This window comes from Triticum dicoccoides, chromosome 7B (assembly GCF_002162155.2).
Source record: "Triticum dicoccoides isolate Atlit2015 ecotype Zavitan chromosome 7B, WEW_v2.0, whole genome shotgun sequence".
NCBI classification, from domain to species: Eukaryota; Viridiplantae; Streptophyta; class Magnoliopsida; order Poales; family Poaceae; genus Triticum; species Triticum dicoccoides.
The window spans coordinates 724372035-724387520 of NC_041393.1; the positions used below are offsets into that span (position 1 = coordinate 724372035).

Consider the following 15486-nt stretch of genomic DNA (forward strand, 5'->3'; position numbering starts at 1 on the left):
TTGCTGAACTCCGAGAGACCGATCCGAACAGGATCCGGCAGCGGGACGTCTTCTATATAAAACCATTCCGAAGGCCAGTCTGCGGACGCCTTCTTCGGGGTTCCGGATAGATATCCGGTCCCGGCGATGCGCCACAGCTCGGCTCCGCCCACTTGATATATTGACCCCTCATGGGAACGGGGTACAAGGTAGAATAATCTCTTCCACAGCGCAAAATCAGCCTCGACGCCCAAGAACAATTTGCAAAGGGCCACGAAGCCCGCGATGTGAAAAATGGAGGCAGGCGTAAGGTGGTGCAACTGGAGGCCGTAGAACTCCAAGAGCCCCCGGAGAAACGGATGAATTGGAAATCCGAGTCCTCTTACTAGATAAGGGATAAAGCATACCCGCTCTCCTTTGGAGGGATCGGGGACACTCTCCGCTTGCTTTCCGCCCTTATAGGTGGCGAGTCCGGCTCGAACCGGAACCATGAAGGCCGGGGGAAGAAATCCCTTGGTTTGAAGTGCCACTAGCTCGCTATGCGGGACTGAGCATCTCTCCCAATTTCCAGGCTGAGGGCTGGGAGCGCGAGAGGAGGAGCCGCATCGACTGTCTATGATGGAATGGATTTTTGTCAGAGGCGCTCCGATGAAAGCTCGCGGAGGGAGGATGGTGTGACTCGGATCTAGATCCTCGTCCCTTTTATAGACAGCTCATTTGCGCAGCTAGGGGGATAAGTGTAAAAATACCCTGGCTTTTCGCATTCATTCAACACGTGGAAGATGGCCATTATTGGGCGTGAAAGCCAAGGAGCGCAGCATTTATCAGAAGCCGGACACTATTCGACAAGTATATGGAATTTGGAGAAGAACCCGCCTCGCAATGCCGAAGACAATCTACGCGCCGGACTCATCGCCATTGAAGCCTGGTTCGGGGGCTACGGAGGGAGTCCTGGATTAGGGGGTGTCCGGATAGCCGAACTATCACTGTTGGCCGGACTCCTGGACTATGAAGATACAAGATTGAAGACTTTGTCTCGTGTCCGGATGGGACTTTTCTTGGCGTGGAAGGCAAGCTTGGCGATACGGATATGTAGATCTCCTACCATTGTAACCGACTCTGTGTAACCCTAACCCTATCCGGTGTCTATATAAACCGGAGAGTTTTAGTCCGTAGGACGAACAACAATCATACCATAGGCTAGCTTCTAGGGTTTAGCCTCTCTGATCTCGTGGTAGATCCACTCTTGTATTACCCATATCATCAATATTAATCAAGCAGGAGTAGGGTTTTACCTCCATCGAGAGGCCCCGAACCTGGGTAAGAACATCGTGTCCCTTGTCTCCTGTTACCATCCGCCTAGACGCACAGTTTGGGACCCCCTACCCGAGATCCGCCGGTTTTGACACCGACACTCGTTATAATTTATCTTATCACAAAACTATCTGTTACCACTTATTTCAGTACTTGCAGAGAATACCTTACTGAAAACTGCTTATCATTTCCTTATGCTCCTCGTTGGGTTCGACACTCTTACTTACCGAAAGGACTACGATAGATCGCCTATACTTGTGGGTCATCAATAACTCAACCAAGTGAAGCCGCAAGCATTTTTTAACATAATCCAAGCTAGTACATGATATGTCTAACTAACTAGGAGAAGGGAATGATCCCAGAAGAGCAACCAGCCAAAAGTACTAACAAGGATAACTAGAATTATCCATGTCATGTCACTGATCTTAGGCAACCGGCAGTAGAACCAGTTCTAGGAGCAAGGTAGGATTAATAGATCATTTTAGCAGGGGCCACTATTGCTTCACCCTTGACATAGGAGTAAATCATGCTAGAACGCCTATAGTGAGATCATGTACTAAGAATTAGACCAATGGATCAATAGACTTTGGCATCACAAAACACAAACAGTCCACTATTGACAGATCCATTTCGTACAACATAACAAATAGATTACCATGGGGCTAACAAAAGGTATCAGATAGCATGTACATGCATGCACAAAGTCAAGATCATCACTATCACAATATTGTGGTGGCCGGAAGACCACCACCATAGATAGCTTGGCAACATAACCAAGCCCTAACTCATTGGCTCAATGAAAGTACCACAAAACCGACGACGACTGGATGCCCAGCCCATCTCAGGGCACAAGGAGAGAGTGGGGAGACCATGGACCACTAGTAGAAAACAGGGCTATGGTTGCGGGCCAATATTCACATTAGTCCCGGTTCAATCACGAACCGGGAATAATGTGAGCATTTATCCCCGTTCGTGCGGCTAAGACATTAGTCCCGGTTCACCTGTGCCCTTTAGTCTCGGTTCGTGCCCATTAGTCCCGGTTCATTCCTCAAACCGGGACTAAAGATTAGACCTTTAGTCCCAGTTTAAGGCACGAACCGGTGCTGATGGGGTTGAGACCTTTAGTCCCGGTTCGTGCCACGAACCGGTACTAAAGGTCCCATTTTCAAACTCTACCCCCCTGGTGGATCGCCTTTTCAGTTTTAAAAAAAATAAAAGAAAATGATGGAAACGTCAAAAAAATAAAAGAAAATAAGTTTCCCATGTGATATGTGGTCTAGTTGTTGGGAAAATTTGCAAATGTGAATTTCGACTTTATTTGCAAAATCTCTCTGGAATTTGTAAAAATGGGCATAACTTTTGCATACTAACTCGGATGAAAAAGTTTTTTATATGAAAAACCATCTAAAAAGTTACGGGGCTTTTAAGTCTAGAGTGGAAAAAATCGAAAAAATTTCAAACTGTGGTCAAACAATGGTCAAACTAATTATTCTAGAACATTAGTGTTACTAAATAATTTGTTCAGTTATTTTGAATTTTGGTCAAATCTGATCAAACTGTGGTCAAAATGTGGTCAAACTATGGTCAAACAATGGTCAAACTAATTATTCTAGAATATTAGTGTTACTAAATAATTTGTTCAGTTATTTTGAATTTTGGTCAAATCTGGTCAAACTGTGGTCAAACTATGGTCAAACAATGGTCAAACTAATTATTCAAAATAACTATTATTTTCTAAATAATTATTGTTTTTTAAAACAATAGTTTGAAACTCAAACAGTGAAATGTGTCACTTCATGCTCAAGCAAAATTCTTCAGGGTTAATAGGATTGACATCTTACTATTGTCAGGAAAACAACAAGTGCAGACTTGGAAACGAGGGAGAATAGAACCCGGAAGTTAAGCGTGCTCAGGCTGGGGGAGTGGGAGGATGGGTGACCGTACAGGAAGTTAGATGATTTGGAATGATGAGGGTGATTAAAGATTAGAGGATAAATTGAGCAGTGATGAGGGGTGCTGATTAGAGATTAGAGATTAAAATAATTCAGAAATTTAAAAATAAAAAATTATTCAAAAAAATTCAAAAAAAAAATCATAAAATTTCCTTTAGTCCCGGTTGGTGTTACCAACCGGGACTAAAGGTGGAGCTCCACGTGGCCGCGGCTTTTAGTCCCGGTTCTGGATTGAACCGGGACTAAAGGGGGGAGGCATTAGTACCGACCCTTTAGTCCCGGTTCACCAACCAGGACTAAAGGCCCTTACCAACTGGGACAATAGGCCCTTTTTCTACTAGTGGACTCACCAGAACTAAGGAATGGGTTGCCACCATCACCACTGTTTCAGAAAGACTTTTGCCATCACGCGGCGGGGGAAGCCGAGATAGTGAGTGAGGAGGATGTAGTCCGCCAGGACATAGTATCCAGACAAGGAGGTTTTGGCGCAGCTGAACATGGTAACCACAAAAGCAAGTGAGAAGATTTTGTCATAGAAACACTAAACTTATATTATGATTTCCTTAGAAGGGACAGGGTTGCTTGAGAAATGCATAATATACACATAGATAGAGTACCACTGCAGACTGTTAGTAGTTAATCATGTAGAGCAGGATTGGTAAACATGTAGAGCGTGAAAAATAACCATATACTCATTTCAGGAAGCAGGATTCGTTCTTAAAAAACTATATGATCTCATAATTGTTTATGCAACACCCATGTCTCCCTCGGACACCTCTTTCTCGATGCCGAACATGTCCGTGAGACCAACTCATTTACAGAGGAGCAATTTCAGCATATCAGACTCGGCACATTCCGTTATGTGTCTAATTTCAAAGATCTAGCATTGCCGGTCTATTTTTATATTGCATTAAAATCATTTTACCCCATCCTCTAAAATAGAATTCATGAAATTCTGATACTGGAAAAAAAATGTTAACAAAGTCAATTACTTCATGTAGAGAAACTAGGGATGATGATCAGATTCAGTTCAGTATTTAGGCCATTCTGTTGGCCAATCAAACTAATAGGTAAATTAATCATTGACCTTCTCATACTGAACCCGAAAATAGTGATTCGTTGAATAAGTGAAATAACTCTACCAAAAACAAAGCCGGGGAAATAGTGACATGAAAAGGCAAGCAAAAACAGATAAGCTTTTTGTGAAAACAAGAGAAGGATCAAATTCAGTTCAGTATTGGGCCATCATATCAATGAATCAAACCAATAGGGAAATTAATCCCATTCATAATCTCATCTCCTACATATTAAAACTCAAAACAAAAGATTTTTTGAGGGAAAGAACAAGTATTGCTGAAAGACATCAGCGACGGGGATGCATAAGTCTCCAAGGTGAAAACGAGTGTGACATCACAGAAATGCGTCAGACGCAAATTACCAGTCATGACCACATAACAGAAATCATTAGCTTGATGGCCAGTACCACAACTGGCCATGACTCAATGGTAAGACCATCACAAAGCACATGGACAGAGAGGGGAGACCGCAGACTCACTACTGCCACGGTTGCAGCCAAAACAGTGTCATCATGCTATGTGGGAGGCTTAGATAGTGTGCGAGGAGGCGAGGAGGGAGTAGTAAGTTGAGCCATAGTAGCCAGGCATGGAGGTTACGGTGCAGCTGAACATGGCAACCACAAAAACTAGTCAGAGATCATTAACAATAAGATTATGTTAAAGAAACATATAATTTACAGGGTTGCTTGAAAAACTCATAATGTACACATAGATACAGTAGAACCATAGACTGATCTATCAGAAATTCAATTGGCACTTAACAATATAAGTTTAATCTCCATTAACAATTTAACATCTTGATATCAGGCTGGATACAAACAATTATTGGCTTGTAAAAATAAGGCAACCAGCCAATACCTCCTATTAAAAATGAACAGAAAATAGCCCAATTTTCTGTAAGCATGCAGATGCATACAAAGGAAAATAGTCCTAGTAGGTAGCAAATACCCATATCAATAGTCACTAGTCGATAATTTTTTAAAGCTAATTTAGCACTTGACGGAGAAATGCAAGCACAAATGTGCTCGATGGCCGTGGACAGACAGAGAGGAAACAATGGCTTACCAGTTGGTACGGAGAGGAAGAAGAGCCAAGTCCACCGAAGGAGCGGAGCGGCAGGTGTGAAAGTGGAAGAAGAATTATCTGCGCACACCACACAGTGGTCTATCATGCACCTACGCGCGTGAGGAAACATCAGTGTGTCGTTCAACCAGAAGATCGACAACATCAGGATCACATGAGCATGGGCATTGCGGAACATACATGGAGGACACAGTCTCCGTTGCAATATTCTACCTTCTTATGCACAACATTGATCTCATCATCCTAGTCGATGTTTGACGCAACATTGAGGTCACGAGAAGCATCCTCCCAACTTCCAATCATAGCACTAGGCATCCCACATATCTTGTATCCCTTTGTAGAGTCTGGGTTGATCTGGAAGAAATATATACAAGGATGGGTTGGTTAAGCATCCTGCTTACAATCAATATAATTTGTTGCACACAAGACCAAGGACATGAACTCAAGGAAGGATTAAAAATGCACATTACTACAAAACCTACACTGCCACAAGATCATAAACAGTAGCATTATATTGATCACACAACTACTGTGCCAAGGCAAAAACAAGTCAGAGATGATTTAACTACAAGATTCTGTTACAGAAACATAAATTTATATTATGATTCCCTTAGAAGGGACCTGGTTGCTCAAGAAACTCATATTGTACGGTAGAAGTACAATCACAGACTGATACATCAAACATTCAACTCGCATTTTTAATCTCCACTAACATCTAGATGTCAGGCAGTGTACCAACACTTGTTGCCTTGAGAAACAAGGCAACCAACCAATATGTCCCTATTAAAAATGAAGCAATGACATGTCTAGCGTACAAATCAGCCATCTAATTATTTTAGAAAGGGATTTGGTTCCTTCTTCAAAAGAAGAACTACACAAGCTTAATGCATAAGCAACAACAGAGTGAAAAAAGCAAAAAAAAAAAACTCATATGCATCTTGTACCTTTACAAATCTTACATCAAGGAGCTTCTTTATTCACGTGCAACACAATATTGGGAACCCGCCAAACTTGAGTATAATTAGCGATTGTAACTATGAACATAAACCATGTGCTGAGACTGCAATAGAAGCAAGATGTTACAAACCATTACAAAGCGTCCAATACATGTTAGAACTTTGGATCTTGAGCACTCTATTTTTTTTTAGAAAAGTACAAACTGTGGTTCAAGAAGATGGATATGCACGAGGGTACTACCTTGTGACAGTGCTTCCATAGCCATGCCTTTGGCTTCATGGGAGGCGTCACGGATCTCCTCATCACCTCAACCGGAAGGGTCTCCCATCTGCCAAAGAAAGTCAGCGTGTTTTAATCCAATCTCTTGAATGAGTAATCATGGGATAGAGCAAACTACTACTCCCTCCGTTCCAAAATAGATGACCCAACTTTGTATTAAAGTTAGTACAAAGTTGGGTCATCTATTTTGGAACAGAGGGAGTATGTGACTGGTCTATGGAGAAGTAGACTAGTAGGGGGTGACACATGATGGACTGAAGAATCCACATTCTGGTTTGTCGGTAGTAACAGTAATCTCGAGAAGAGCAACAACCATTTTTTTACTCAAGGAAGTAGTCAAACTATATGGATTCATTCAATTGAACAGCCAGCCTATGTAGACAAACAGTAATACTGTATCCCACTAGGTAGCAACCATTTATTTACTGAAGGAAGTAGTAAAACTATATGGATTCATTCAATTGAACAGCGAGCCTATGTTGACAAACAGTAATACTGTATCCCACTAGGCAGCACTGGAGCTAGCAGTCCTACACGCAACCCTAAATTATAACCATGCATCCCACTAGACAGTACTAGACCTAGGCAGGAATTTTACCCATGTAGTATTATCCTGAATTATTAAAATATCTTGATGTCGGGCATCAAAGCTAAACTTAAGCACTAAATCCACTAAAACAGTGCCACCAAGTATTTTATTAGAATCATGAGAAGCCCAAGTTTTGGAATGACAGACCATCAGCACAACCAAAAACACCAGAAATAACCATAGCACGATGGCCAGCACAAAATCTACAAAGGCTCGATAGCCATGGTCACAGAGAGCATGAGAGAGAGTGGAGGAGAGGAACCACTGGTTACCTATGCCGGAGCCAAATAAGTATCTCAAATTTAGTGTATCTGCCTCCAGGTTGGCTTGGTGTTGGGCGAATTTGAGGGGTTCCTCATCACTGCAAATAGTTGCAACATAGAGTCAAGCCGATGCAAAGCAAGCACAGGAGCAAAACAATATAGTGTACATCTATGCACACAAGTTAAAGGAGCAAACATGCAGGCATAAAAGATGGTCATGTCCTAGAAATAACCCTCGTGTATTTATAAGTTAATAGTACATAGTTTTTCTACGCATTATACCTCTTGGTGGCTTCTCTATTATATCTCTTCATTGAAGATTCAAATATTTGGTAGGGCTCATATACAAGGGTTCCTCTGTCAAAATAATTGAGCCATGCAAAATGGAAGACAAGTGTCTGACTGTAACACAAACAAATCATCATGTTTAGGACAAACCAATTTGGTTAAATTGCAAATAAGTGAAACGTATAGGGAAAAAATACTTATAGTCAAAAAAATAGTGTTAACAACAAGATGGAAACAGGAGTGTGGATAGTGTATCATCTCATCACACAGAAAACAATCAGATCCTCAGGACACTACTCTAACACTATTCACAAGTACCCCTTTACCCCAGGATAATATTCCTACTTTCTAATTGATTATTCTCAAGGTATTACTAAATGAAAAAAATTAGGTCCAGTGAACTAATGCACTCGCGAGGGGGGTACCTTGATGACGAAGGCAATGACTCACTTGTCGGAGCAGAAGGTGCTGCAGTGGCCGGCCTACTGCTCCGAGCGGGATCACAATCAAATTGTGCTCCTACCCATTTGCTGCTGCCCACCCGGCGGCCTACCACGGGAAGGTGATTAATCACCTGTAGGAGCAGAGAGGAGCTCCCAAGTTGAACCGTCTGGTCAGCAAGCCCCTGCAAAAAGGTTTTCTTTCAGTTAAAATATATCAATCGTCAATGAAGGAATGTATATAACTAAATCAAGCAAAGTAGCAAGCATTTGTTAACATAATCCAAGCTAGTACATGATTGATATGTCTAATTAAACTAGGAGAAGGGAATGATCCCAGAAGAGCAACCAGCTAAAAGTAATAACAAGGATAACTACAATTACCCATGTCATGTTAGCGAGCTTAGGAACCAGCGAGCAAGGTAGGATTACCCATGTGATGTCAGCAAACAAGGTAGGATTACTAGATCATTTTAACATGGGCCACTATTGCTTCACCCTTGACATAGGAGTAAATCATGCTAGAACCCCTATAGTGGATCAATAGACTTTGGCATCACAAAACAGAAACAGACTACTATTGACAGACCCATTTGGTACAACATAACAAACAAATTACCAAAGGGCTAGCAAAAGGCATCAGATAGCATGTACATGCATGCACAAAGGCAAGATCATTATGGTGGCCGTACATCAAGGGTCTACTTATTCCACCACACGTGTGCCCAGAGCAATTCCGTGTTTTGCTCCACCTATCTGCTACTGTCTCGCATGTATCCCCTAGCTAGTTGTAATCTGTTCCATGAGTGTATGAGATCGCATGTATCCTCTCGCGATCTAGGTGCCCATTGTGTTTTTCCATGAGTAGTATCACTCTATCCATCTGCTCGTGGAATGTAAGAGGACTAGGCGATGAATCTAAATGTGCTGATATCCTTTCCGAACTAATCAGTATCAACCCTCATTGTGCCCTCTTACAAGAGTCAAAATTAAACGACATTAACAACCAAAAATTCAACTCCTTCCTGCCATGATCTCTGGACCAAAGAATTTTCCTACCTGCGGACGGCTCGGCCGGCGGAATGGTTTCCGCCTTTAACAAAAACTTCTTCTCTCTAATCTCCTACTCTCATCATCAGTACGCCACATCCATCAAAATCACGTCACTCGCTCACCCCCTTCCCTTTGTCATCACAAACATCTATGCACCTTCACATCGCAACCTCAAACAGGCCTTCCTAGATGAGCTCAAACTAATCAAGGAAGATGACCAAATTCCTTGGCTGATTGTAGGAGATTTCAACTTGGTACGCTTTTCCCATGAAAAAAATAACCGCAACTTCCGCCAACGGGAAGCTGACGCCTTCAACTCCACGATCAACGACCTAGCACTAATCGAATTACCCCTACTAGATAGATGCTTTACCTGGACCAATAAACGAGCTTCACCAACCCTAGAACGACTAGACCGTGCTTTCTTCAATCTGGCCTGGAATAATTGCTTCCCCAATACAACTCTGTCATCTCTACCACGAATCACATCTGATCATGTCCCACTAATCCTAAATATCCAAACGACTGTCCCAAAACCGCGCCACTTTAGATTTGAATCAGCTTGGACTCTATCCACTGCTTGCCACCAAATAATACAAAAATGTTGGGCACCAAATCAACACATGCCCCAACCACTATCTTCTGCTGCTGCCCTTGCAAAAATTCTAAAAACAACAAGATGCGCCCTAAAAAAATGGGCCTCCAAACGATCACCAGCACACCATCGCGAGGCTGCTACAAAACAAATCATCAATCTCATTGATCTAAAAGAGGAGGCTCGACCCCTCTCCAACGCCGAAAAAATGCTGCGTTCGGTTGTCTCCGATACATTACACTCAGCTATTGCCGAAAAAATGGCCTTTTGGAAACAACGAGGCAAAGTACGTGCTGCAATTGATGGAGAGGAAAACACTCAGTACTTCCACGCTGCCGCGTCTCAGCGTCTGCGCAAGAATACTATAACGTCCCTACTAGCTGATGGGCAGGAATTCCACTCTCACGCTCAAAAAGCAACCATACTGAAAGATCATTTCGCACAAATTATCGGCTCCGCACCACCCACTTCCTGGTCATTCCAACTTCAAAATTACTATCCCCAAACGTTACCTCAACTTAGTTCACTTGACTCTCCCTTCACACTTGAAGAAATAAAAGATGCGTTCCTCCAAATGAACCCCCTCGCTAGCCCTGGACCTGATGGCTTCGGCCCGCTGTTCTATCGAAAATACTGGCACTTAGTCAAGGCTCCTATTAACTCCATGGCAGATTTCCAAAACCATACCGCTCAAACAGAATGCCTTAACAGAGCCCACCTCATTATACTACCCAAAAAAGAACATGCCAACACACCTGACGCCTACCGCCCGATCTCCCTCCAAAACTGCCCCATCAAAGCCGTCGCAAAAGTGCTCACCAACAGATTAAAACCAATGATCCCACTGCTTGTTCATGGCAACCAAACTGGTTTCATCCCTGGACGTAGCATAGCTGAAAATTTTATTTTCGCTGCAGACCTCATAGGTGCCTGCCACACTAGAAAAGCCCCAACCATGGTCATTAAACTAGACTTTAGAAAAGCCTTCGACTCCCTCTCTTGGGACTCCCTTACATCCATTTTACGTTGCCGCGGTTTCCCGCCAAAATTCTCAGCCTGGGTCCATGACCTCCTATCAACCGGAAAAACTACCGTTATGCTCAACGGGATCCCCGGAAACTGGATAAATTGCAAAAACGGGCTCAGACAGGGAGATCCTATTTCCCCTTACCTTTTCATCATCGTTGCTGATCTCCTACAACAGATGATCCAGAAAGACTGCGACCTCCTACACCTCAGTCACCCTCTCTTCTCACATCTTCCGCCAAATGTTTTACAATATGCTGACGACACCCTAATCATTGCCAAGGCATCCAATGACGCTGCTCAGCAATTAAAAAAAATCCTTCACGATTTCGCCATGGCTACCGGCCTCGTTATCAACTTCACAAAAACAACATTCGTCCGCATGCACATCAGCTCTGCCATGGCGGCCTCCATTGCCTCCACCCTGCAATGCCCAACCTCAACCTTCCCGCAGATCTACCTAGGCCTACCCCTAACACCCACACGACTACCTTCAAACGCCTTCCTACCTATCATTGAACGTTGCCGCAAATTCTTGACAGGTTGGCGTGCAAAAATTCTCTCAAAAGGGGATAGACTCATCCTGCTATCGGCTGTCCTCGACTCCATCTTGGTCTATTTTATGTCAGTCTTCTCCATCCCCAAAAGTGTTCTTAAAATCCTCGACTCTATTTGGCGAGCCTTTTTTTGGGCTGTAGAGGAAACTTGCACTGGTGCGCAATGCTTAGTTGCCTGGAAAAATGTGTGTAAACCAAAAAAGAATGGTGGTCTAGGTCTAAAAAACCTACATCAGCAGAACAACTGCCTACTTATGAAATTTGCTGTAAAAGCACTCTTACCGGAAAAAACACCTTGGTTGGACTGGATTGCCTTGCAACACCCAAATGCTCTCATTGCTCCACAAAATAGCCACTCCTTCATTTGCCGAACTATAAATCAACAACTTCCAGCACTCCATGCCATCTCATTTGTACTCACAAACTCAGGCACTAATACCTATTTCTGGCTAGACGCTTGGCTACACTACCAACCCCTTGCTAATTTATTTCCATGCCTCTACTCACACACCACTACACCACTCGCTCATGTGGCTGCTGTTCTGAACCACGGTTTGGAAACAATCCTACGGAACCGCCTAACATCTAATGCTGCTACCGAGTTGTGCTCTTTGTTGTCTCTCCTGCAGGATTTCCAGCTGTCGTCAGGACCGGATGAGCGCTACCTCAATGGTGGCCTGCGCTTCTCCACGAGGGCAGCATACGCGCTAACCATGGGCGACGACGACAACAACGACGTGCATGCCGTCGCCATCTGGTCTTCATGCGTTCCAAATCGCGTGAAGATCTTTGCATGGCTCCTGTTTCGTGATTGACTCAACTCCAAAAGCAACCTTCAACGCAAGCATATCGTCACCGACTCACTATGCCCGCGCTGCGGGTATGATGGTGAAACCAGCTCACACATATTCCTTGACTGTCCGCTTGCACGGCGTATTTGGCAACGGATAGGGCTCTCTCCTTCGAGTAGCATCGATGACCTCTGGGACTGCCGTCTCCCTACACAGGTGGATGCGGTAATCTGGCACTCCGTCCTCCTCATTATTCTGTGGAAGATTTGGGATTCCAGAAATGCTATGAGCTTCAAGCAGCAAAATCATCATAGTATCATCACCCTCAGGCGAATTGTTGATGACCTCATGCTATGGACGCACCGGATGAAGAAACCGGTGCACAAGCAGGCCGCCTCCTCATGGCGTTCCTACCTCTTATCATGATTACACGTGCTTATGTAATTCCCCCTTTGTAATCAGTCTGACGATGGGTTACAAAATTGAGAAATATATTCAGGTGGGGAACTCCCCCCCCCCCCCGGTTGATTTTTCAAAAAAAAATTATGGTGGCCGCAAGAGCACCACCACAAATAGCTTGGCAACATATCCAAGCCCTAACTCATTAGCTCAACGAAAGTACCACAAAACAGACCATGACTCAATGGCCAGACCATCTCAGGGCATAAGGAGAGAGTGAGGAGACCATGAACTCACTAGAACTAAGGAATGGGTTGCCACCATCACCACTATTTCAGAAAGATTGTTGTCATCACGCGGCGGGGGAAGCCGAGGTAGTGACTGAGCAGGATGTAGTCCACCAAGACATACTATCCGGAAAAGGAGGATTTGACGCAGCTGAACATGGTAACCACAAAAGCAAGTGAGAAGATTTTGTCATAGAAACAATAAACTTATATTATGATTTCCTTAGAAGGGACATGGTTGCTTGAGAAATGCATAATATACACATAGATATTGTACAACTGCACACTGCAGTAGTTAAACATGTAGAGCAGGATTCCTAAACATGTAGAGCGTGGAAAATAACCATACACTCGTTTTAGGAAGAAGGATTCGTTCTTAAAAACAATATGATCTCATAGTTGTTTATGCAACACCCATGTCTCCCTCGGACACCTCTTTCTCGTTGTCGTACATGTCCGTGAAACCTGCTCATTTACACAGGAGCAATTTCAGCATATCAGACTTGGCACATTCCGTTATGTGTCTAATTTCAAAGATCTAGCATTGCTGGTTTATTTTTATATTGCATTAAAATCATTTTACCTCATCCTCTAAAATAGAATTCGTGAAATTTTGATACTGACAAAGTCAATTACTCCATGTAGAGAAACTAGGGAGGATGATCAGATTCGGTTCAGTATTTAGGCCATTATGTTGGCCACTCAAACTAATAGGGATATTAATCATTGACCATCTCATACTGAACCAGAACGAGTATTTGACAAAAAACTACCACATTTCACGTTACTGTCCCACAGAACTACCACATTTTGAAAACTGACCAAAAACTCCAGATTAGTGCTAATTTCGTGACAAAAAACTACCAGGTCGAGTTGAAGACAGATTTAACCGGTTTAAACGCAATTCTAACAGATCTGGCCCACCAGTCAGTACGGCGGCCGCGCTAACGGCTAGCGGTGCTTGCCTGCCGCCCGTTAGCGACCGCGGGGCGGTGTCCAGGAGCAGCGCGCGGAGGTCGTCGGTGCCGGCGCGGGAGAGGTCGATGTCGTAGACGTCGTACCCGAGGAACCTCGCCATCGCAGCGGCGAACGTGGACTTGCCCGTGCCGGGCGGGCCATAGAGCAGGTAGCTCCGGCCCCAGACGCGGGCCAGGCGGTGGTAGTAGACGCGCCCCATGAGGAAGCTCTCCAGATCAGAGTGGAGGCGGGTCTTGAGCTCCGGGGCCATGGCGACCGTGTCAAACGTGGCCGGGTGGGTGAAGGGGGCCGCCACCCAGCGCGGCGCGAGGGCACCGGTGTTGGCGTAGAGCCGCAGCTCACGGTGGCGCGGCTCCATCTCGTCGACGACGGACTCGACGTGCTGCAGGTAGGGGCGCAGCACGCGCATGCGTTCATGGCGGCGCACACGGAGGACCAGGCGCTCCCCGCCGTTGGCCCACGCGAGGCGCGCGCCGAGGAAGGCGTCGTGCGTGGTGTGGCCCGGGCCGAGCTGGAGAGAGAAGTCATTGCTCCTGCTGGCGGAGGAGAGCACGCAGGCGACGGCGTCCCCCTTCCCCCTTCCTCCTTTGGCAACAAATTTTGGCAACACAGTGCCGGAGATTGGCCTCGGTGACAGGAAGACGGACTACCCGTTCATGCGGCTGTGCAAGGAGCGGTACATGATGCCCACAAGCCGTCGCCGGCGCTCGCGCTGCTCACGTTGCTCTGGCTTCCCATCGGGCTCTTGCTCCTGTTGCTCCTCCTGCTGCGCGGTGTAGCCGGCGCGCACCTCGTTCGAGTTGTGGCGGAGACGGTTGATGCAGAGCAGGGGGTGGAGGCCGACCCGGAGCCAGGGTGAGGGACACCTACACCTGCCCGTCCAGGGGCCGCGGCAGCGCGGAGGCCGGGAGGGTGAGGGTGATATGAGGCGGCGACGACGAGCTCCCCTCGCCGGATGATGCACATGAGGTATTTGTTAAAATGCCAGAGAGGGAGGGAGAGGATGAAGAAGAATGTTGTGTGGGCCCCACCTGTAATAACGGTCAACGTAAACGGAGTTGATTGTCCCGCCACGTCAGCTCTGACACGCGGGTCACACATGTCATAAACAGGTTTAAAATCATAACAACGGTCATCAACTCGACCTGGTAGTTTTTTGTCACGAAATTAGCACTAATCTGGAGTTTTTGGTCAGTTTTCGAAATGTGGTAGTTCTGTGGGACGGTAACGTGAAATGTGGTAGTTTTTTGTCAAATACTCGAACCAGAACATAGTGATCCGTTGAATAAATGAAATAACTCTACCAAAAATAAAGCCGGGGAAATACTGACATGAAAAGGCAAGCAAAAACAGATCGGCTTTTTGTGAAAACAAGAAGAGGATCAGATTCAGTTCAGTATTTGGGCCATCATATCAGTAAATCAAACCAATAGGGAAATTAATCTCATTTGTAAAGTCATATCCCGCATATTAAAACTCAAAAGAAAATATTTTTTTGAAAGTATGAACAAGTACTACCGATGCGAAAGACATCAACAATGGGGATGCATCAAGTCTCCAAGGTGAAAAGGAGTGTGACA

General features: G+C 44.8%; 3 non-coding genes across 3 annotated transcripts; all 3 read right to left on the reverse strand.

Moving 5' to 3' along the window:
- Positions 1-4258: 4258 nt before the first annotated feature.
- Positions 4259-4342, reverse strand: LOC119342479. Its single transcript, XR_005165605.1, has one exon. It is a non-coding gene; the product is annotated as a small nucleolar RNA Z102/R77 (small nucleolar RNA).
- A 275-nt stretch (positions 4343-4617) lies between these two features.
- On the reverse strand, positions 4618-4719 carry LOC119342475. The gene has a single exon (XR_005165601.1). It is a non-coding gene; the product is annotated as a small nucleolar RNA Z101 (small nucleolar RNA).
- Positions 4720-13585: 8866 nt separating this feature from the next.
- Positions 13586-13669, reverse strand: LOC119342478. Its single transcript, XR_005165604.1, has one exon. It is a non-coding gene; the product is annotated as a small nucleolar RNA Z102/R77 (small nucleolar RNA).
- Positions 13670-15486: the final 1817 nt, after the last annotated feature.